General features: G+C 35.1%; 1 protein-coding gene across 31 annotated transcripts in view; it reads left to right on the top strand.

The window, feature by feature from the left end:
* FOXP2 (forkhead box P2) overlaps window positions 1-24,749 on the top strand; it is a 536,717-nt gene that overhangs the window by 426,906 nt on the left and 85,062 nt on the right. Inside the window, exon 1 of one of the 31 annotated variants that reach the window (XM_055084903.1) lies at window positions 8,136-8,184. The exons of the other annotated variants lie outside the window; for them this stretch is intronic. The gene's annotated coding sequence lies outside the window, so the exon portion shown is untranslated. Of the gene's footprint in view, window positions 1-8,135; window positions 8,185-24,749 lie in introns of those variants that run through there. 31 annotated transcript variants of the gene reach the window in all.

The raw sequence follows: 24,749 nt of genomic DNA, 5'->3' as shown, positions 1-24,749 counted from the left end.
ATTACGGGGAAAAGTTGCTGCATAGTCTTTAAATATATGGACCACAGCCAGAATTTGAAGTTTTAATTGGCTTTAAAAAAAAAAAAACAAAAAACCTTAAATATTCTGTAAGATTTTGAGCAACAAAGTGGATGTAACATAACAAGAGTATCATATTTAAAGATATCCTTGGGAGCAATAGGAAGAAGTGATTGGAAATAGAAAAAATGGTGGAGTCTATGTGTCTAGGTGAGAGGATGTTGTCCAAAAAAATTAATTGGATGTTGTTCAGTTAAGTTGTTGTCATCTTAACTAGGGGAAGGACAGGGTAAGGAAATAGGAGGACAGATTTAAGGGAGAATACAACACTTTGATTTAAAAGGTATGTTGGCAATTAGAGGAACATAAAAAATTGAGATCTCTGGAATTTTGTGCCTGGATATCTGTGTTTGTTTGGTTGGGAATCTGGTGATATCTAGAACACAGGAAGAACAGCAGGTTTGATGGTGGCAATAGGAAGTTAGAGGAGATACAAGTGTTGTTTGGGAGGTGTATTTGCATTGCTGGTAGGATATCCATGTTCAGCAGACAGCGCCGACTTGGAGATGTTGCATCTTTAGAAGTCAGGCCATATGCAGGAAATTAGAGTCCATTGTTTTGAAGGAAATTGTAAAAAGGAAGACAACCACAGAGAATTCGCAAGATCAGTCAAAGAACAATAGAAGAGATTTTTTAAAAAGCATTATCACAGACTGAAGGGTGGTTTTAAGCCTGTGGGGTGAGACATGAACGAAGTTATTAGATTTGGTAAGAGTAGTTTCAAAGAATATAGTCCCTGGCAGTGACTTGAGTGATAACTAAAAGAGTATACGTAGACAAGTAGTGTACTAGTCCTTTGGGAAAAATACCGATTAATAGGGAGATGACAGGATGGGGGCTTGCGGGAGTAGAATTGAGGAAGGGTCTTGCGGGGAGGGGGCAGTGGAGGTGAAAAGATTAAAACAGCAAGAAGGAAAAGAACAGAGTTGAAACAAGCTCTGAAAGATGATTGGGGGAGAGTGCTGGCAAAAACGGCATAGGTGGAGGTAATTCATCTCTAAAGGAAATAGAAACCCACTTTCATCTAAAATGGACAGAAATTTGAAAATGAGTAAACTCATAGCTAGGTTAGTACCTCTCTTTATATTATTTATTAAATCTGTTGTGGCTTGTGACTACCATCTTGTCTCTCTCCCCTAGTGTCTTGACATCTAAGTTTGACCTTTGTATCATCAGCTTTCAGGGATTCCTGTTTCTCGGACAAACTGTATGAAAGAAGGGAAGGGTGTATTCATGGTTGTTAAAATTTTCTCGTTATGACAGCTTTACTCTCACCATATTTGTTATACTTTATGATATTTTTAGCCAAAAGAATAGCTACTCATTAGAGTTAAAACTTAGCAACTATTTTCTTATAAGAAACTCTAATAACCTAATCATAATGTGAGTGTTCTTTCCTTCCCCTCTGAAATTTAAGGTGGATTAATATAAATCTGAAGAACATTGATTATTTTATGAAACATTTAGATACATTAAGATTTTGAACTTTTTAAGTAATTGGTTGATTTTTAGTAATTAATAAAATATAGCTCTTCACTTGTTAGAAAAACCTTTTAGTGAAAACAGAACATGTAACTGGGGTGAAATATATGCAGAAATATTATGATAGTCTCTTTTTCACTGTGTTGACAGTTTTAAATTTTAAGAGCAACCCAATAAACCAACCACTGAAATTGCTCTCAGACATACATGCCCCTGCTTAATTCTGCATTTAGTATATGCAGTATGGATACAAAGATATGACACAGTAACATATCCCTAAACCAAAAACACCTTCTTTCTGTTCATAAAATCAAAACTAAAGTATGAGGAAAGCAATATAAGAAAGGAAAGAAGGAAGGGAGGGAGGGAGGAAGGAAGACAGATACAAATAGAGACCTTGCTTTTGAAGCCCATTGACAACAGCAAATATTTCTGCTTTACAAAGTGGACTTTAAATGGTAAGATTTCAGGAACTGGTGGTAAACGATTGGACGTATATTCTCTCCAAATAGTTCTGTGACTTCTGATGGAGGAATTCCTACATCAGTCTTACTGAAAATGAATCCTTTTCCTTTTTTTTAGTTCTCAATTCCCTGCAAAACAAATTTGCTCTCCAAACTTAATTAAAATGTTTTTCTGTTTTGCCCTTTACTGGGGTGTTGGTGAAAGTATCGAGTATGTCAGGTTTTACAAGGCAGAACAGCACTGTGGTCACTTTGGCACAAGCCCACTCTTTTAGGTGTAGAAACCATTTGCCATAATTTTTATTATACCTATTTACACCTATTTTTTTCTCTTGAGGAAGCTGAGCGTAACTGAGAAGTAAAATAACTGGGCTAGAGTCACATTTTAGTAAAGGATGAAGCCAAGATCCCAGTTCAGGTTTTTCTGCCTCCATGATCTATCCCTCATGTCACACCACCTGTGGCATTTTTCTGGTGGTTTTTAGTTTGTTTTATAACTCCACTACAAACATTATTTAAAGAAAGCTTGCCCCGCCTTCACATTGGAGGAGTACCTGAATATTTGAGTCATCTTAGCTGCCTTGAACACCTTGACTTTGCTTTCTCCATCCACCTCCTATAAACCAGGGATTTCCAGCTCCACTCCCTTCAAACAGGAACACAAAAAGGATTTGACAATCACCAGGCAGTGTTCCAACTCGTGCTCTCAAAAGTTTGATTGTTGGGCTTCCCTGGTGGCGCAGTGGTTGGGAGTCCGCCTGCCGATGCGGGGCACACGGGTTCGTGCCCCGGTCCGGGAAGATCCCACATGCCGCGGAGCGGCTGGGCCCGTGAGCCTTGGCCGCTGAGCCTGTGCGTCCGGAGCCTGTGCTCCGCAACGGGAAAGGCCACAACAGTGAGAGGCCCCCGTACCGCAAAAAAAAAAAAAAAAAAAAAAAAAAAATTTTGATTGGTTTTTTTCAATTCTGACAACTTCCTATATTTCTTCAATTAGTTTACATGTCCTTATCTTTCTTGAACTAACACTTTACTCTCATTACATCTTCTATTCTTGTTAAATCTTCTGTTGGACAGTAAAACACTTACTTGGCATTCTTGAATCTGTGCTGTTTTTTAAAATCTCCCCCTCCTGCCATGTGTCTTGTCATTCCCTATTTTTAACTGACTCTCAAAAATAATCAAAATATTCACTCTGCCCTAAATATGCCCAAGCATTTCCCGCCTCCATACCTTTGCCCACTCAAGTGTTTCCCTCCTCTTTGCTCCCTAGGGTAGAATAGATCATAGAGTTCATCACTTCCTAAATAAGGTAGTTATATCTTGCTACCGTAAAAATCTGTATGGGATGGAAGCCTGCTCCACCTTTTTCTTAGCTAGATTGTGATGACTTTGGGGGAAACACCATTTCGTTTCTCCATGCTGCACAATGAGAAATGTACACACATGCCGTCTAGCAGAAGGGCTGGCATACAGCAGGTACTTTAAAGAGTAATCTTTTGTTTCTGTGTAATTTTGTTTTTCTTTTGTCATTTATAGTATTTCATTTAAATATCTCTGCATAGAATCAGGAAGGAAGTACAGTTTTGAGTGAAAACCTAATGGTAAGCAATAGTCAAGGGTTTTTTTCTCTCCATTTGCCATCTAATGGTCTTTTTGTTTGTTTGTTTGTTTGCGGTACCCGGGCCTCTCTCCCGTTGCGGAGCCCAGGCTCCGGACGCGCAGGCTCAGCGGCCAGGGCTCACGGGCCCAGCCGCTCCGCGGCATGTGGGATCTTCCCGGACCGGGGCACGAACCCGTGTCCCCTGCATCGGCAGGCGGACTGTCAACCACTGCGCCACCAGGGAAGCCCTAATGGTCTTTTTTCTTACTGACCAAGAAAAGTTTCTGAAATATGTAAATATTGTTGGGAACGGTGAGACACTAAAAAATGGAGTTTTTGTTAAATTTTAGCAGTTTTTAAATCAGTGTTCCCAAACTTAGCCGTCTAGTCCACATTTTTCTGAGTCTCACTCAAACATGGGGATGTATTATTTTCAATGAAAATCAGAAAATCTGTATTTCTTCTACCAAGTGCTCTGGTTGATTCAGAGGATTAGTCACAATTAGGAAACACTTAATCTAGACCCTCCCTACACTGTGTGTTTCTTGGGCAAACAGCATCACCGGGGAATTTGTTAGAAATGCAGAATCTTAGGTCCCACCCCAGTTTATGCTCTGTGATTATATTTAACATTGTTTTAGCTATTTATTTAGCTGCTTTGTATGTGTCTGTGAAGGGCAAAACTGTGTCTTCACCAATCAGTTGTTTTGAGTAAACTAAGTTTAAAAGTAAGATAGTTTCAGTAATATAATATTATTGGGGTTTTGTCTACAAAATTTGCTTGACTGAATTTTTCACCTGGCAACTCATGAATATCAGATAGATATGATGGTTGAACTGAAGAAGGCCTACTTATAGTATGATGTTAAAAAAGTTTTATATCACTTAGTCTATGATATGTGCTGTATTTCAGAAGTAAAAAGGATTGTGGGATGTAGGGAGGAAAAAAGGGTTTACTATAGTGCGAGTTACTGGAAGTATTTTTAGTGATGTTTGCTCTTTTACTTAGATTCCATTTATAAATACCTTATTATCATTTGTTAAATTAAATGACACTTTATAGAATGCTTGATGACTTTAATTCGTGCATTAAATATGCACATATATTTTAACAATTTTTGCATCTTATAATACATTTAATAATGACTTGTCAGTGTTACTGGTTAACTATTTCTTTGATTTTATTTAATATTTTAAATAAAGTTCTTCTGTATATTATATCAAATTATGTCTGCCTCTTAATTATCAGTATTCAATTGGCTGCATTTTCATCTTAAATGAGATTTTTGTAGGAAGCTTTCCCCCAGAACAGTCATTTGAAATACTTCAAGATGTCAAGATTCCAAATAATACTTCGTATTCTTGTTCTTCTATTTCATGCTTAAATATATTTTAACAATATATTACTTACTGTAAATAATTTCTCTTGAACTAGCACAAAATTTCTTGCTATTGCAATGCATTTATAGATCATAGTTTGTACTAGTAAAGACAGTTTTACTAACAAAGTACTATTAGTATTTTTAAAGCCTTTTTAATTATTACTATTAAAATGTTAAGTTTGGTAGGTAGTCATTATTTAATTAATATTAAATTTTAGGTGTTTCATTATTATTACTAAATTCCAGCTTTAATTGTGTGAATGAACCAACTTTAAACACATATAAGCATAGTAATTTTTAAAATTGAGAAATTGTGATTAATTCAATTTAGGTTATGCTGATTTCTATTTTCAACAATATGTGAATAAAATACTTGAGTAAAGGCATAGGCAAGGGTAGAAATATGGAAGTATTTCCTAAACCTGTATATGAAGAGGATACCATTCTCTCACTAGTTATGTAAAGTTCTCCAAGTTCAAATCAGTTGCTGATTTGGTGAACATGAAAGAATAAAGTCTCTCGTTCTTAGTGTCTTACTGAGTATTCTAATGGTCTCATCCTTGTTTTAAAGTGTCCTTAATATTTATTTTAAGCTCATTCAGTTTTTAACCACCTACTCTCAGTCCCATAGTTGAATTAGGTTTTTAAAAATACTTTAAAACAATTAAATAATGCCTGCACAACAATAAAAAAGTATAAAATGGTCCAAAACGTTAAGAAGTGGCTCTTCTCCCCCAGCTCCAGAAGAAAACATCTTTTATAGTTTCTACGATTTTAGGCGTCTTGAAAATGGAAAATGATATACTCCCTGCCCTCAGGAAACTTACAATTCATATTTTCCCCAACTATTACTCTTTGGAATGCAAGGGAATTGCTTTTCTGGAACATTCAGCAATAAACAGGTGGTTGATTACTGCTTTAGATTTGTCATTAGAAAGATTTCCAAGCATATTGAATAGATGCTAGTTGATGTGCCAGCTCATGAACTGAAAAGGAGCCCTGAATATTTTTCTTTAGCAGGACATTTTGGCTGTCTCCACATCCAAACTCTTAAACTGAATTCAAGTGATGCCATTTTTGTCCCCCAAATAACTGATTGTTTCCCCTGATCTCCTACAGAATTTATTATGTAAAACATACTGCTTCTGTTTCTTGATTTATCAACTACAGATAAAATATTCTGACTCCTTGCTATAAAAAGAATAGGAATTTAGTCTTTTTTCACTAACACCAATTTTGCCTAGTTCTATTATTTTGAGCTCTTCTAGTGGTTATCTTTATTACTCAAATAATAAACTTAAATATCTATTTTCTTCTATTGATTCTCTGCTATAAAGGATAGCTCTTTAAAAAAAACAGCTACCAGGCTATTTTTATTTTATGGAGCCACTAAAATCTTTCTGAGCATACAAATTATTTGTTAGTCTCTTCCATTCTTTTTTATGCTGTTGGTTTTCTTCAAATGTCTGATGCTTTTTGGTTGTTGGTTCAATATATGAATGAAGGACTTGGCTAATTAGTAGGATTGGTAGCTGGGGTAAATTTTCTGCACAGTTGTGTAGATTTCTTTCAACAATAAACTTCTCCCTTAATCATCAGGAACGTGTTGAAAGGCAGGCTTCACTTTTGTCTTCACTTTATTGCCACCACTACTTGCTGCTCTTCCTTAAGCATGCATGGCCTGCTTCACTTTTAAATCTGTAATTGAGTCAGGGCATTAATTCTCAACTCTGCTCTGCTTATCTTTTGCATTCCTACAACCATATTGGGTGCTTTCTCCAGACAGATAGTTTGTTTTCTTAGACTAATAATGCACTTCTCAGACTTTATCCTGAAGGCAAAAGCCATTTCTGTGAGAAGCCTTGCTCTGTTACTTGGAGAGTGTGTAGGAGGAGTAGGTGTTTTACAGGCCTGCCCATGCTCAGTGGTGGATTTTAATTAATTCCCCTGATGATTGTACCATGGCCCACCCTTGCCCTTTGTGTTCTGTGGGAAGTAAGAATTTACTATGGGCATTTTGGGCTGCATTCTTCCATATTCTTTTGTTTGTCAATCTATGCCCTTTCATCTGCTCACTTTATACCTGGTTTCTCAAACTTTCTGGTCCTCTGCTGACACCTTTTCTTTTATTTTCCCAGGACTGATATAATTTTATTATTTTTGAGACAAAGGTAGAAAAAGAAGGTAGAATTGGTTGCTTACTCTATTATACTAAACCAGAAGTCAATAGTTCTTTTTATTATTTTTTTAATTTAATTTTTATTTTATATTGGAGTATAGTTGATTTACAATATTGTGTTAGTTTCAGGTGTACAGCAAAGTGATTCAGTTATACATATACATATATCCATTCTTTTTCAGATTCTTTTCCCATATAGGTTATTACAGAATATTGAGTAGAGTTCCCTGTGCTATACGGCAGGTTCTTGTTGATTATCTATTTTATATATAGTAATGTGTATATGTTAATGTTATGATACATATAGGCAATACATATTCATGATCACCTACTATGTACATGTCCATGTTACAAAATGCCATCTCGTGGGCTCTGAGGCTACATTCCCCTACCTAAAGAGCAGAGTGTACTATGGCTTACAGATTTGCAGTATCCCTTTTAGAACACAAAGTTTGCTTGTTATTCCTTTTATTCACTTAATTCAGGTAGTTTTGATTCCTATCAAAAATAATTTGAGTTACTTTTTTTCGAGTATTACGAATTTAACCAAATGAAATTCTGCCTATAAGTGAGACTATCACGAAAATTTATAGACATTTTCTTGACCAAATATTAGAGGGAAGAGCTTTGCCATTTTAATGTGCACTGTAGCAAACCCTAGAGCATGCTACTTCTTGAATCTGACTCTCCAAACTATGGATCAGGACCAGAAAGCCCCTCACAGGGTTGTACTTATACCAGCTTTTCTCTCACTGCCTGCAGGCTGCCTAGGGGGTCCTGTGTGAATTTCTCAAGCCTGTTGCTACTGCAGTGCATCTTAGATGCAGATCTATCTGAAGAAGAATTAGGGCCATTTACAACGTTGAGGGCCCTTCTTGCTCTGAAATTCTATGACAAGAGAAGTGTTGACCCGTTCTTTGCTAGCATGTAAGCACTGGTATTTGCGGTTGGCTGAGGAGGAGAAGGACGAATTAATATCGAGGGAGAAGTCGATAAAGGGTAGGTATGTGGATTCTCTTCTTGGCCCTGCAGCATATGCCTAGTTAGACAAAGAGGGAAAAAATCAGATAATGTATTTTAAATAAGGCATAATTATTTTGTTTGTAATAAAGGATTCTGTGATTATACTATGTGCTTTTTCTAGGGAAGTCAGAGACTCAGAAATCTCAGCAGCAAAAGAAACTAAGTTCATTCAGGACTTTTTCTCCTCCAAAATTGTTTTACTATTAACACTGCCTTTTTTCAAAATGCTTTATATGCTCAAACCAATCTAGTGATCATCTTCTGTCCACACATCTCAAACAGCTCCTAAGAATACTCTTTTATATCCAATATTTTCCCAACTAAATTCCATTATGCCTACATATGTGGGCCGGACATTGGATACTGATTGACTTGACAAGTATAGCGCATTCACCCAAATTATCTAACTGGTTAAGTAGGTTTTTAAATGATTGATTTACCATGTTTGTTCCACTTTTACTGTTATTCTGTATTGATCAATACAATTAGCCCCTGAACATTTGTCTAAAATTTAGTACAACATATTTTTGGAGATTGTGTATATCCAGTAAATTTAAATAATATTAGGTTAGTGGCAGCACTATAGTTTTAGTAATATAACTACAAAATGTTTGAGAAAAATTATGGCAGTACTTGTTGTATTGAGCTACCTTGTAGTCAGTTATGTTCAGTTATATTTTGAGTGGAAGCTACATAGAGAGTTTTTTTTCAGAGAGTGTGATCTCTCACCAGCTGAGACCTCAAACTTGAATTCAGCTTATGGGTCTGCCATGTATTACATATCTGACTTTAGGAAAGGCATTTTCTCTCTCTGGGCATAGATCTTAATCTATAAAATGGGGATAACTGTTACTGAACTGACTCACCACGCTTGGACTGTGATCCCAGAAGCTATGCACAGGGTTCTGCCTTGAAGGAGGCTTTTTGGCACAGGCTACAAGCTGCTTAGAGGCCTGTGTTTCTCCCAAGCCTTCTCCATAAAACGTTTTACAATGTTGCATATATTATGTATCTGCACTGTCAACAGAGGAACCACTAGCGATCTGCGGTTTTTGAACACTTGAAATATGCTGGTGTGATTGAGGAACTCAACGTTTACTCTAATTTTAATTTAATTAAACTTAAATTTAAATAGCCATATGATATGTGTCTAGAGGCTATCGTATTGGACTACATGGGGACAAGATAGAAAGAACTGAGATGCTATTATAGTATTTCTTAAATACAGATATAAAGAGTTGCTGTGAGATTTGAATCAGATAATAATCTGCATGGTAAAACATTTCTCTTTATTTAAAAAATACTTTCTCTGTTGAAGTTACGATTACATGAAGTAGCACCTCTACTTTTATGTGGTGTTCTTGGCGAAATTATTTAGAGTCATGGCCTTTATTATGTATGAAATTCTAAACATAATTTTCATTTGCATTATTCCCATCAGTAATATTTTTACTTTATTATTTGGAGCTCATGTTTAGATATGTGCTTATCTAAGATCACTAGAATAATCTATTGTTGAACAGATTCTTTGATTTTAAGTGAAATACATGTGCTTTAAAATAAAATACATACCATAGAAAATAAGAGTTCCCACAAACATAATGTTTTTCTCTTTTTAGGAAGAATTTTTTTTTCTTTTAAGCAGATACAAATGGTTATTCCTAATTTATATTCCACTCTTCACCTCTCATGAGATAGTATCACTCCTCATTTCTGTTGAAACTATCAGGTCCTATTTTCTTTACTGATCTGTTTTAATTCAAATCTGTAAATATTGCCCTCCTTCTTGATTAGCCTTTCTTCTCTAGATTTACTTTCAAGTAGTGGTAATAATAGTCTGTAACTACTTTTAACCTGTCTCTTTGGACTATTAAGGATTCTACATTTAAGGATATATTGTCTTAGAACAATGGATATTATAATAATAGAAGTACAAGTAACATATCTAAGAAGATGAAAGTAATGCAGCATTCTATTATGTTAAAAATTGTCATCTTTTGACATCAGCTTGATATTTCTGCGAATGTCCATTCACTTCAAGTGGTTTCTTCAAATAATGAGTTAGCTCTCATCTTTCCTTGCAACAAATTGAGGCACCAAGTTCAGCTTTGTGGACTGAATGATAAAACATTTGAGAGTCATCTGAGATATTCTTTGTTTTTATTGTCTTTGGTTCTGGTCACTCAGTTATAAATACCTGTCTTTGTCCAGTTCCTTGGACTCTATATCAATAAATTCTATAAGGTAAGGTTCAGAATATTGACTTAAAAATCATAAAGTTGAACAGTTTCTTCTTTGGTTTTATTTCCAGATATTTTTAGTCTTTGAAGTTTGCTATGCAGTTTTACATTAAATGATTCCAAACATTTTTTTTTCAAGGAATTTTTACATGTCTTTTTAAAACTTCATTTGTGAAAAAAGAAATACAGATAATCAAAAAATACAGATATAGATATAGGTATATCTATCTCATCCCACCACATATAGCCCAGAAAAAAATCCCAAACTTAGATTGTGTGTGTATGTGTGTGTGTGTGTGTGTGTGTGTGTGTGTGTGTGTGTGTGTAGGTTCACATCCTTAATTTTTATTTTATTTTTTAGGTTGCAGTCATGAAAAGAATTGCTGGCTCAAAATGTAAACCTATTTTTGGTACATACCCCCAGCCAGAAAGTTAGTGCAGTTTACAGAACGAGCCAAGCTTGCCCATTCTTTATATGAACATGCCCATTTCCCCATTTCTTTTCCAACATTGAAGATTATCTTTTATTCTGTCTTCCCTAATATGATCAATCAAAAACTAATTCCTTATCATTGTTTTAATTTGCATTTTCTTGACTATTGAAAAAGTTAGTTTTTCATGTTTATAGACTATTTGTATGTTTCTAGATAAGCCAATCATGAATATGCATTTTATTTATTTATTTATTTATTTATTTTTGTGGTACGCGGGCCTCTCACTGTTGTGGCCTCTCCTGTTGCGGAGGACAGGCTCCGGACGCGCAGGCTCAGCGGCCATGGCTCACGGGCCCAGCCGCTCCGCGGCATGTGGGATCTTCCCCATCGGCAGGCGGATTCTCAACCACTGCGCCACCAGGGAATCCCTGAATATGCATGTTAAATCTTTACATATAAAGTATTTCCCAAATTCACTTGGCCTCAGATCCCTTCTTGTGCAGAGTATCTTGTTTCCTGTAACTCATTTTTGGGAGACATTGTTATACACTATGCAATATCATATTTATTTACTAGAATTTTAAAGAGAATTTAACTAGCAATCAAATGCACTAGATTGTAGTGAAGCAGCTTGCAATGCAAATAGAGTCTATCCTTTATTATTTATGTTATGCTAAAAAAGTATAGACACTAAAAGTGAATATCTATCAGTCGACCCATTACATATCGACATGGCAATTCTTTAAATATTATGAAGATCTTCACATAATTTATCTAAAAAAGCTTCCGTGTCTATTTTGGAAGCATTGCTATTAGTTGAAGTTAGAAGGATCTATTTTATGAAATAAATATCTTTCAGAAAACCGAAGTTACAAATATACACACATGTCAAAAACGAATAATAGCATAGTTGGCTTATTGTTATGCATCAAAAGGTAGCCTGTTTTAACCATATATATATTAACATGCATTCTTCAAGAAGCAGTTTATTATAATATTTAAATAATTTCTAAGTAATTCTTCTATATAATGAAGTATATAGAATGCAAGCTGTTTTAAGAAAAAAAATCCCAAGTCCACAATACTAAATTTACTAAGTGTCCCGTGGGGTTAATGGGAGGTTCCATTTAGGCAAATCATCTACATTGGGCTACCCACCTCACCCCCATGCCCAACTTAATTAGGCTGTCAGTTAGGAGTTGGTAGTATTACACATTCTTCACAGCTGCCTGATCAGTGCTTTGTTTCAACCAAGCTTAGCAAATGGATGCAGATTGAATGTATTGTTATGCAGGGAAAGATGTTGTGTTGAGTATTCTCACTTTGAATCTCTTCCATTGTTAACAAACTCTATACGCAAAGCAAAAGAGTAAGGTAGGGGCTTCCCTGGTGGCGCAGTGGTTGAGAGTCTGCCTGCCGATGCAGGGGACACGGGTTCGTGCACCGATCCGCCATAAACTAAATAAACAAGAAGTTTGCAAAAGACAGAATAACAAGTGAGAGCCAGTTCTAATAATGGGATTATTTAAAACACAAGCATTGGGGAGCAAGAATTTTGCTTCCAGTGTTTCACTGAAGGCCTCTGAAAGGTGGCAGGTATTTAATCAAAGTCTATATTTTCAAAAATATACATGTGTTGAAATAAGTCATTACTGACACCTCCTATTTGAGCACAACTTCTATGAAGCTCTAGAGTGAATTGAAGTTTTAGCTAGTTTTTAAATGCCAGCAGGTAGAATTAAATCCCCATTGTATGTACCTGCATACATATTTCATATTCGCTAGGTAAAGATACCTTTTCAGGATTGTAAACTACTTGCAGAACAAGTAAGAGTCAAAATCAAGAAGTGGCGGACCCTGTACCCCCATATACATTTTATTAGAAATACCGGTTTCAAATACAATACTTCAACCTTTAAAACTCAGTTCATCTTTGCAAAAAACAAGTGCATATTATTTACAACATAATGAACTTATGAGGAAACAGTCAGAATAGGAATAGGCACCCTTATGATTCATAAAATTGATTGTATAGTACCTGCGCTAATTGGTCATTCGTGCCTAGTAACTGATATAAAGGTGAAAATCCTATGCTGTTTTAATTTCTCTACCTTAATTATAATACTCTCTTGCTACAGGCTTTATGGTATTAACTTTCTGTGTGTAATTAACCACTACATCTCTATATTAATTTTTCTATTTTCTTGAAACCACAAACCCTTTTCATTATATTATCAGAAAGAGAATAGTATTAAACACTTACCTGAACACAGATCTATGGTTCCAATGAAATAATACTGATCTCAAAACGTTCTACCTAAAACTACTGAAGATTCATTTTTTTTTACAATCTGATTTAGTTCCTTTCCAGAAAGGAGTTTGTTTACAATAATGGCAAGAACAAGAAGCGAATTTGATACCCAAATATCAATATACCAAATATCAAAGGGTAGAGATATTTTATGTTGTTATATAATAGAGGTAAATTGCTTTGTAAGGACTTCATTCTTTCATTCACCATTAGTTAAATGTCAGATAAGAGGCAGGTATTCTGCTTAGCCTTGCAAGAAAAGAAACACCGCCTAGGGCTAATCTCCAAGAAATTAGCATATGGGGAGCCCAGAAAGAAGGTGTAAAGATTGACAAATAGCCTGATCATTACAACACAGTGTAATCAATGATACAGAAGAGTGTAAGTTGATATGGGGATATATAAGAGGACTGCAGATCCAGACTGAGAGCTCAGAGTGGGGGTCAGTCAGGGGAATCTTCCCAGAGTATGTGACAATCCAGGTCAATTTGAGGAAGGAGCTGGTCAAAAGGATTGCGACTGTTACTGAAGTGAAAGAATACAGCCAGTTTCACCAGCATAAGGCTACCTAACAATAGAGAAATATTTCAATTTTATTTTTCCTTAAAATTAAAGACATTTTCCACATCTGAATATATCATGCAGAGTCTCAGGTGGAGGGGGTAGTCTCATCATCAAAACACAGTGATTAAAACTGCTGACATCTGCAGTAATTATTTCTCCTCATATTATTAAAGAAAGAATTCATGGTTCCCCTGAATGCTTTCTTTTATGAAACCCCCCTTTTCTTGGAGTGGCGTCACATTGCGCACTTGGTTGTACTTCTTGGAACTCTGAGGTTTATGGTGAGTGACTGTCCAATATTTCTAGACATTCCAGATTGCAGACTGGAAGCTGGAAGTAAACTGTTTGGGGTGCCCAAATCTGGCAGCGTTTCACTGTTTAAAGGCAAAACAGAAAATATCTAGAAAGTCAGATGCCCCCGGGAGAGAGTTTTTTGAAGCGGGTCTCTCTTGGGCTGATTATAAGACTAATCAGCCATTTATCAAGCAAGCCATTATGTATCTGACCATATGAATAAACATAATTCATGCAAATATAATTTATGTTAAATACATTCTCGAGTTATTATGCACAATATTTTCTTCATCAAAAAGCAGTGACCAAAAGTGCACATATATTTGCAGTACTTTTTTTCAGCATCTTGAATATCCCATTTTCCTCCTGCCATTGATGAAAGAATAGCAGTTCCTCTGATTAAGTTCTCCCCTCCATACATGTCCCAGGCATTTGGAAGAGGGTTACTTATTTCAGAGGCTATACATTAGGGTGATATTCTTAGATAGTCTGGTTGTTTGAGGTTTCAACAGTACTTCAGATTTTGTACTATTAACAAATCTTGATATCCTAGGAGAGCCCTGTCCTGGGCTCATTAATAAACAAATTTGAATGCTGCAGTCTCAGTCCTGACCTCAGAGGTACCCATTAGTGACTTTTCTCCATTGTACTGTAATGTAATCATAGGCACTGAAGTAGCAGACCATTTTCTTTGTTAATCAGAAATAATTTAGAATCATTACAGCTCCAAAAAAAAAAAAAAAAAACAACCCTGTGAATTTCCTTTGTTTTTGAATGAAAAAACTTGGGAGCTCCTCTCAATGCTCATATTTTTAAAATATAAATTATATAACTTAAATAATTGTTGCAAACATTAAGGGACTTTCTGTGTACAGCCTTTTAGAAAAGAGTCAGTTTATTTACATGTAAATCTCAAATGTTATAGTTGCCAACTCTGGACATGAAAAAGTACCAGAATTTATTAATATTAGTATGCCTCTGTTAGGAGTATATTGCCATGCCTGAAGCCCTGAAGCCCTCTTCCTCTCCATGCTTATATCATTCTTTGAAGACAAACCTATTCAAATGTCCCAAATATAATTTCACAGGATGTATTTTTAAATCTCTTTAAAAACAAAGTATTGTTCATCTATGGAGCAGAGATAGTGTATATTTCCAGTGTCACATGCATCACTGTCCATTCTCAAGCCTCTCTTTCCTTGCCATTCATTAGGATATATCTACATACTGAGAATCTTAATGCAAGAGGCTCTGCTGTTCAGGTATCACCACAAATGCCAGCAAAAGTGGCAACTGTGTTTTATCACTAAGCCAGTGTATGTCCAGGCCGGGTAACTGTACACCCTTGTGTAAGTTGTGCCCTACACAAGAACACCAGGTCACCGGGTAATTGGGGCCAAAATCCGGCTGCATTTATTCCACAAGTCATGTGCCTGAGAGACTAAATCTGTCCAAAGAGTACACACGTACTTCATGGGATAGTGCTGGCCCTTTGGCCAGCATAACTAGCCTTCAATCAAGTAGAATAGTCCTTGCAACCAGCAGGCATGCAACAGTCAACTTGGCTGAAGGAGTAGAGTAGATTTTTCTGTATGAAAATGTACACTTGTGCACTAATAATCATCTCATCTAGTCATGCCACTATGGATAATGGATGATTTCACCTCAGATTCATTGCAAAAATGTCATCCCTGTAAACCCAGCTTCTTTCCAGGACTGAGGCTACTCTCATATTCTTATATCCCCAATAATTAGCCTACTAAAGAGTGTGTGTTCATGTTTATTTAATAAATATGAAGGTAAAATAGTACTAGAATAAATTTTATCCCCTATAATGCTCAGGTTCTGTGGATTCTGTTATCATAATCCTGAATGCTCTTGTGGTTAAGATCCCTTAAGAAAAGGGGATGGACCTACCTTGAGACATTGCGTTTGCGTTCCAAGGACAGGCAAACAAGTCCATCTTTCTTCATTTTTATAGATATCCCACATTTTCTTGATTGTAAGGCACACACACTTTTATATTTCAGATATGTTTACAGGTAAGTTTAAATATGGTGGGTTTTTTTCACACAAAAGGTATTATTAAATCAGTGATATATCTTATGATGAATACTGCCTTAAAATTCAGAAATTTTGATTTCTAAGTATAGTGTTCCATCTGTTATCACTGTAACAATTTTGCTCAGCCCAGAGCAAAGGGAAGCAGAATTTCTCTAATCGTGGGCTACAAGTTTCTGACTTGAATTTTTTCTATGTGTTATTTAGATTCACCAACCTTTAACATTAATTTCTTAATACCATTCATCTTTTCTAAAGTTTCTAAAATTTTAATTGTTAACTGTGAAATATACGTAAAATTTACCATCATAACTATTTTTAAGTGTACAGTTACATAGTGTTAAGTGTATTCATATTGTTATGCAACCCATCTCCAGAACTTTTTCATCTTGTAAACTGAAACTCTATACCCATTAAACAACATAAATAATCTTTTGTTAAAGTATAACATATATACAAAAAAGTGCATTAATCGGAAGTAGTATAGAGCTGTGGATTTTCACACAATGAATACATCCATGTAACCACCATCTAGATTGAGAAATAGAACATTACCATTATCTCTCTAGATATACAGTTGTTTTTTAGATACTGACTTTGGATCCAGCAACATTGCTAAATTCACTTGTTACAGAGTAGATTCTTTTGGATTGTCTACATATGTAGCCATGTTATTCATGAACAGTGATACTTTTATTTCTTCGACTTATTGATTTACTGTGCTGTCCTTGACTTATTGTACTGTTTAGGACTTTCAGTAGAATGATGAATAAATTGGGAGATAACTGGGTATCTTTGTTTCGTTCCCCCATCTTGGGAGGAAGCTTTCTAGGTTTCTCCACTAGGTATGATGTATGCTGTAGGTTTCTGTAGCTACTCTCTCACATTCGGAAAGTTCCCATCTATTCCTAATTTACCAAATGTTTTCATCCTGAACAAGTGTTGAATTATTTCACATTTTTTTTCCTGTGTGCTAAACTAATTGTCTGGAGGATTTTGTATCAGACCAGTATTATTTTTTTTTATATTTTGGAAGAGTTATCTGGTAAACTAAACTGGGCCTGGATATTTCACTGTGGGAAAGTTTGTAATTCAGTTTCTGATAGATGTGGGATTGTTCAGATTTTCTATTACTTTTGCTAAGGTTTTTTTCCAGGAATTTGTTCAAGTCACCTAAAATTTTTAATTCACCAGCATAAAATTTCGGGTAATATTCTTATATTTTAATACATATATGATCTGTAGTGATATTCCTTTTCACTTACAATATTGATTATTTCTGTCTTTTTGTAAGATCAGTATTAATAGAATTATATCAATTCTTTTTTCAAAGAATCATTCATTTTGTTGTTTTTTCTCTATTGTATATTTTAGGACATGGGTATACTTTTTAAAAATTAATAGAGCAATTTTAGGTTTACAGAAAAATTGAACAGACAGTACAAAAAGTTCCCACAGATTCCCTCCCCTCCTCCTTGCCCTCAGTTTCCCTTAGTATTTGCATCTTGCATTGGTGTGGTACATTTGTTACAATTGATTAACCAATATTAATGCATAATTACTAACTGAAGTCCACAATTTAACATCACTATTGTTTTGCCTTTTCCAGAATGTTTTATAATTGGAATCATACAGTATTGTAGCCTTTTCAGATTAGCTTCTTTTACTTAGCAATATGCATTTAAGGCTCTTTCATGTCTTTTCATGGCACGACAGCCCATTTCTTTTTTTAATTGAGTAACGTCCCATTGTATTGATGTATCACTGTTTATTTATCCATTCACCTATTAAAGGAAATCTTGCTTGCTTCCAAGTTTTGGCAATTATGAATAAAGCTTCTATAAAGATTTGTTTGCAGGTTTTTGTGTAGACAAAAGTTTTCAATTTATTTTGGGTTAATACATAGGATCATGATTGCTGGATTATATGGTAAAACTGCTTATCTTTGCAAGAAACTACCATCTGTTCAGATCTTTTAGTGAGGTATCTGTTAAGATCTTTTGCCCACTTTTTAATTGAGTTGGTTATTTTCTTACTGTTGAATTTTAAGAGTTCTTTATATATTTTGGATATATATTTTCTCCAAGTCAGTGGCTTATCTTCTCACTATTTTATCAGTGTCCTCTACAGAGCAGAGATGTTTAATTTTAATGAAGTGCAACTTAATTTTTCTTTCATGGATCATGCTTTTGGTATTGTATCTAAACAATGCCAAACTCAAGGACCCCTAGATTGTCTTCTATGTTATCTAATAGTTTTATAGTATTGTGTTTTATATTATGTCTGTGATCCTGGTTCCATGTTTTTTAAATTTCATTGATTTCTGTCCTTAACTTTATTACCTTTCTTCTGCTTTCTTTGGCTTTAATTTACTGTTCCTTTTTTATTTTATTGTTTAAAGTATCATCGTCTTTTTTTTATAGGTCATCTTTGTTTTAATTTGTTTTTTAAATTTTTATTGGAGTATAGTTGCTTTACAATACTGTGTTAGTTTCTACTGTACAGCAAAATGAATCAGCTATACGTATACATATATCCCCTCTTTTTCGGAGTTCCTTCCCATGTAGGTCACCACACAGCAGTAAGTAGAGTTCCCTGTGCTATACAGTAGGTTCTCATCAGTTATCTATTTTATACATAGTATCAATAGTGTATATATGTCAATCCCAATCTCCCAATTCCCCCTTGGTATCCATACATTTGTTCTGTACATCTGTGTCTCTATTTCTGCTTTGTAAATAAGATTGTCTATACCAGTTTTTCAGATTCCACATATATACGTTAATGTATGATATTTCTTTTTCTTTTTTGACTTACTTCACTTTGTATGACCGTCTCTAGGTCCATCCATGTCTCTACAAATGACCCAATTTTGTTCCTTGTTATGGCTGAGTAATATGCCATTGTGTATACGTACCACATCTTCTTTATCCATTCCTCTGTTGATGGACATTTAGGTTGCTTCCATGTCCTGGCTATTGTAAATAGTGCTGCAATGAACATTGGGATGCATGTGTCTTTTTGAATTATGGTCTTCTCTGGGTATATGCCCTGTAGTGGGATTGCTGGTTCATATGATAGTTCTGTTTTTAGTTTTTTTTTAAGGAACCTCCATACTGTTCTCCTACTGTTCCTTTTTTAACCTATCAAAGTAGACCATTAGATCATGGATTTTTCAGTCTTTCTTTGTTTCTAATGTATGAATTTAAGGTTTTAAATTTCCCACTAAGCACAGTATTAGCTGCATCCCACAACTTGATATATTGTAGTTCCACAATCATTCAGTTTAAAATGTCTTCTAATTTCCATTATGATTTCTTTTCTAACCCATACATAATTTAGTCATTATTTAATTGCAAAATATTTTAGGGTTTCTTAAATTACCTTTTAACGCTGATTAATTTCACAGTGGTAAGAAAACATAAGTGTTTCAAGCCCTTGAAATTTTTTGGCACTTGCTTTATATGGCCTTGGATATGATCTATTATGATAAAGTTTAATATGCACTAGAAAAGAGTGCATATTTTGCCATTATTTTGTACAGTGTTATGTGTATATATGCGTATAGATATATGTGTGTGTGAGTGTAACAATTAGATCGTGTATTCATTGTCTTGTTCACATCTTCTGTTATCATACTGAATTTGTATCTGCTTATACAGAGTTACTGAGAGTGGTGTTTTAAAATCCCCCATTATGAGTGTGTGTTTATCTGTTTCTCCTTTTAGTTCTGTCAGTTTTTCCTTTATGTGTTTTAAAACTATGCTATTAGGCGCATGCATATTGAAAATTAGTATATCTATTTGGTAATGTAAACTTTTTATCATTCTGAAATGTTCTCCTTAATCTCTAATAATGTTGCCTTAAAAGTTCAGTTGACCCTTGAACAATGTGGGGGTTAAGGGCACCAACCCTCCTCAGTCGAAAATCTGCTTATAACTGTGAGTTGGCTCTCCATATATATGCGGTTCCACATTCGTGGATTCAACAACTGTGGATCATGTAGAACTTTAGTATTTGCTCCTAAAAAAAAATCTGTGTATAATTGGACCCAGGCAGTTCAAACCCCCCTTGTTCAAGGGTCAACTGTATTCTTAGCCTTAAATTCTTCTTTCTCTGATATTTGTATAGATAACTCTAGCTTTCTTGTGGTTAGTGCTTCCAAGTTAAATTTATTACTATGTTTTTACTCTTAGCCTTTCTGTGTCCTTATGTTTTATTAATATCCCTTGTAAGCAGCATACAGTTTTATGTTTAATGCAATTATTGATATATAGCCATATATCTTTTGAATAAAATGTTTACTCGTGACTTGTAAGAGATTCTAAAATATTCTTATGATTATGTTGAATTTGGCCCCTAGGAAGGAATATGTACTATTTTTTATAGTTTATTATAGATGTAATAATATGTTATGATTCCCCTGTATTCCAATGAAAAACCTGAGTTTCATCCCAGAAGCCTACTTAAATTTCATCAATCAGATTGCTGTTTTCAATAGCTATGAAAACAACAAAATCTTAATGATATTTTGATACGTTTTCGTTCCTTATGTGAGCCCATCATGAGCCATGCATATCACTATGGAAAATGAAGTTATTTATTATCACTTATTTTACCCATTTTAATCACATTTAAATAAATATTATTGTATAAAAAATATCCAAGGAATCTAGGAATTGTCCTAAGAATACAGTTCAGTAAAATACTAATATTCTTTTCCAAAAATAGAGAACTATGCAATTGTAATATTGAAGATATTATGAAATTACTTCATGGTTACTTCTACACTATTGAAATATCTGTAAAAATGACACAAAAACATTACGGACCAATTTGCATCTTGAATACAAGAGGTTCATATCCCGGTATCACTGTAGAATTGAGTTTAATCACCAGGCCAGTGTATGTTGCAAAACAATGACTCTTTGCAGGGTTTGTTCTTATGGGACATTACATTCAGCTATGATGCCCGTTTTTCCAGTGGTACCTAGTCAATGCCAAAGAGTAAGTTGTATGCTGTGAGGTCATCAAAGGCGAGGCTCAGGTGCAAAGACATCAAAGTTGTATTCATTAGTATCAAAACTTTACTCACTATTGTAAAACGAAAGAGGGGGGTCCTTTAATTGCTGAGCATTACAAAATGTTCTCAGAGCACTTGACTTATATTAAAATTTAATAGTCACGATTATTTGGGTGTTAAATTACTTTTCCAAACTGGGATTAAAGGAATTCAAGAAAACCTGCTTTGCATCCTAAGAATGAAAGTATCCCTGACCTTTTATGGTTGGCATTTCTGCCATCAATAAATGTTTGTTGGTCTAATTGGTAACAAAGAGATTTGAACTCCCTGATTTGTTACTGGAAGAATATTTTAGATGGTGACCGAGCAGGAAGAAAGCAAAATTCTTTGAAGATGTTCTACCGTTTGGGGTTACAGATAAATTCTAGTGTCCTAACATAGACTAGCAAGTGGGAATTTTACCAAATTAAAGAATTGAAATTTTAAGTGATTTTGCAGGAAGAATGATTGGCCTATAGCTAATATCTTTTGTAGTAGATGGCTGATTTCCCCTACTGAAATTTCGATTATTACAAGTGACTTAAATTTTACCAAGGGAAGGTAAGGCTGAACTAAAAGCCTTAAAGAGCAAAGTCCCTTTAAGTAATTTAACTCTAAAAACCAAAGTTATACGTTGATATTTGTTGTAAATCAATCCACAGCCTTTGGCTCCACTGTATGGTGTTTTAAAAGTTCTTAACTGGAAAAAATAATATTGATCAAGGAGTACAAACTTTCAGTTATAAGATGAATAAGCTCTGAAGAACCTAATGTACAGCATAGTGACTATAGTTAATAATGATATATACTTAAAATTTGCTAAGAGAGTATATCTCAAGTGTTCACACACACACACACACACACACACACAAAATGCTAACTTTGGGAAGTGATGGGTATGTTAAATAGTTAGATTGTCAATTCACACCATATATATATATATTGTACACCTTAAATATATACAATTCTTGTTTGTAAAAAGTAAATAAAAATCAGAGTCCTCCAAAAAAAATAAATAAAAGTGGATCTGCAAAACCATAGACTAGAGAGAGACTTTGGAAATGCCGTAGATGAAAGGATGCTTTCAACTTATGGTCTGACATGAACTATGTGACCGTTTGCTACATTAAGTACAGAATAAGTATACCTAAGATTTTTGTTGTTCTCATAATGCTTTCTTATGTGTTTATATTTATTTATGCTTGTTTTGGGAGGAGGGGCAAATTTTTCACTTAAAATTGGCATATCAATATTTTTACAGTTTATTTCAAACTAAATATTTATTGAAATCTTTTAAGTAAATTCGGATTTGCAAAATATCATTGCTGTAAAAATACAGTTTTCCAATAGAAATTAATAAATATTTCAAGATAGAAAATTTATAAATAGCTTTCTCTGCTTTGGTTTTGCAGAGGAGAAAACATGGTTCTCAATTTTTAAGGCCAGTAGATAGAATGCACATTTCAGTTTGCCCAGGATAGTCCTGGTTGACATCTGTCTCTTCTGGTAATTACTAATATTGCCTCTTTTTACTCTCATACATGTACCAATAAATTCTATGGTCACCCTGTTGGGCAGCCAAGCCTGCTTAAGCCTTCAATAAAGACTCCCATACATCCTAGTCAGAGATATGGGGCTATTAGAGACCCTGAGGATTCAACAAAATTAAACCATCTCATAAGTGGTGAACAACACCTTAAATTTGGTAAAATAAAAGAAAAATTAATTCAAGTTCCAGTTCTTCCTCTTATTTATTCTGTCACATGTCTTGGTCTTTCTGAGCCTATAAAAGTACATAATAGGAAGTATGGCATCTAACAAATGACACAACAGAAGAAATGTGAAGATACTTGGTAAATTTTTAAATGCTATACAAATAGTGTTAGCAAACCCACAGTATGATTTAACTCAAAGTTGTACTTGTCAAGAACACAGAGTTAAATTAAATGTAATTACTATGCAGGAGAATAATCTGTGCCCTGAAAACTCACATTTACATATTTTACCTTGCTATTATATCTTCACAGCAGATTAAGTGACGCCAAAATACTGGAGGATGCCAAAAGTAAAAATTATAGTCTTATTCATTTTCATTTCTACATGAAATATGAGCATTTTGTATGCGATTTTAATACAATGATTGTAATAAAGCAGTATTCACATATTGAAGGTTTTAACCCTGATAACTTCAGGAAATTTTTTTTTCTGAACAACTACTATGTGCAAAAAACATTTTGCCAGATTGTGGAAGATCAGAGTAAATGAAGCACAGTCATTTCTCTAGTCTGGTTTTAGTGTAAATAATCACAATAAAAGGCAGAATGGGATAAATATAATAGAATAAACAAAGTAAAGTGAAGGCATAGAAAAGAAACTACTGCTAATCCAAGCATCTGGAGATTATTTCACAGAGGCGGCCCCCCTATTGAGCCTTGAGCGATGGGGAAAGTTTGGGTAGATTTTGGTGTTTGCCAACACAGTGCACTCCAGGCTGAGAGAAATGAAAAAGCTTAACTAGTGGGAAACAGAATTGGCAGATATGCTCAAAGGGTAGTAGGTGTCCCACTGGCACTGATGAGTGCTGTGAAGAGATCTCTGAGGAGATGGACCTGCAAAGGGGTTGAGGTTAGGTTGCTCTAGGCCTTGAATTTAAAGTAAGGAAAATAAACTGTTTTCTGTTGGATTGGGAAACCTTTTTAGTGTTTGACAAGGGTAGTGACATGATGAGATTTGTATTTGGGGAAGATAATTCTGGCAACAATAAGTAGTATTGATTGGAGAAGGAAAACATTAGAGGCTGAAGACCACTTCAAAGACAGTAACAATAGTCCAAATGAAAAATGGTGAAGTTAGAAATTCAGACTTGAGGGAATGTGAATGGCCAAGAGGGAGTGGGACTGGGGAGGCATTGTAGGAACGATTGGGCAGTAGTTACTGACTGATTGAAAGTAGAATTGAGGTAGAAGGAGGAGTGAAAATTACCTTGGGGTATTGAGCTTGGCTGAGTGGGAAGATAATGGTGCCTGTTCAATGAGACAGTATCCACAGCAAGAGAAGCAGCTTTGCAGGCAGGATTAAGCACTGAGTTTGGGTGAGGTCTAGTTATCTGTGTGTGTACAACTGGCAGCTTTATTTTCAGATCTTGAACTCAGAGAAGGTAAGCACATGTGCTTTATGGGTCATAAGATAAGCTTGCCAAAGCCAACTCACAGTCAAACTTCCTAGAATTTTCAAGAAACTTCTGCATTCTCAAGACCTATGAAAACTTTAAACGTTATTTGTGAAATTGGAGCCCACCTGAGCTACCTTTTGCCTTTGTCTGTCCTCTTATTCTGAGCCATGAGGTCAGTAGTGATCAGAAAACTGAGTTATCTCATTAATTGCTTGTGACTAGTGTTCTTTTTTTGTTTTTTGTTTTGTTTTGTTTTGTTTTGTTTGTTTTTGTGGTACACGGGCCTCTCACTGTCGTGGCCTCTGCCGTTGCGGAGCGCAGGCTCCGGACGCGCAGGCTCAGCGGCCATGGCTCACGGGCCCAGCCGCTCCGCGGCATGTGGGATCTTCCCGGACCCGGGCAC

The sequence above is a fragment of the Physeter macrocephalus genome, chromosome 5, assembly GCF_002837175.3.
Source record: "Physeter macrocephalus isolate SW-GA chromosome 5, ASM283717v5, whole genome shotgun sequence".
NCBI lineage: Eukaryota > Metazoa > Chordata > Mammalia > Artiodactyla > Physeteridae > Physeter > Physeter macrocephalus.
The sequence above is the reverse complement of the archived record's forward strand: the minus strand, read 5'-3'. Positions and strand labels throughout refer to the sequence as shown.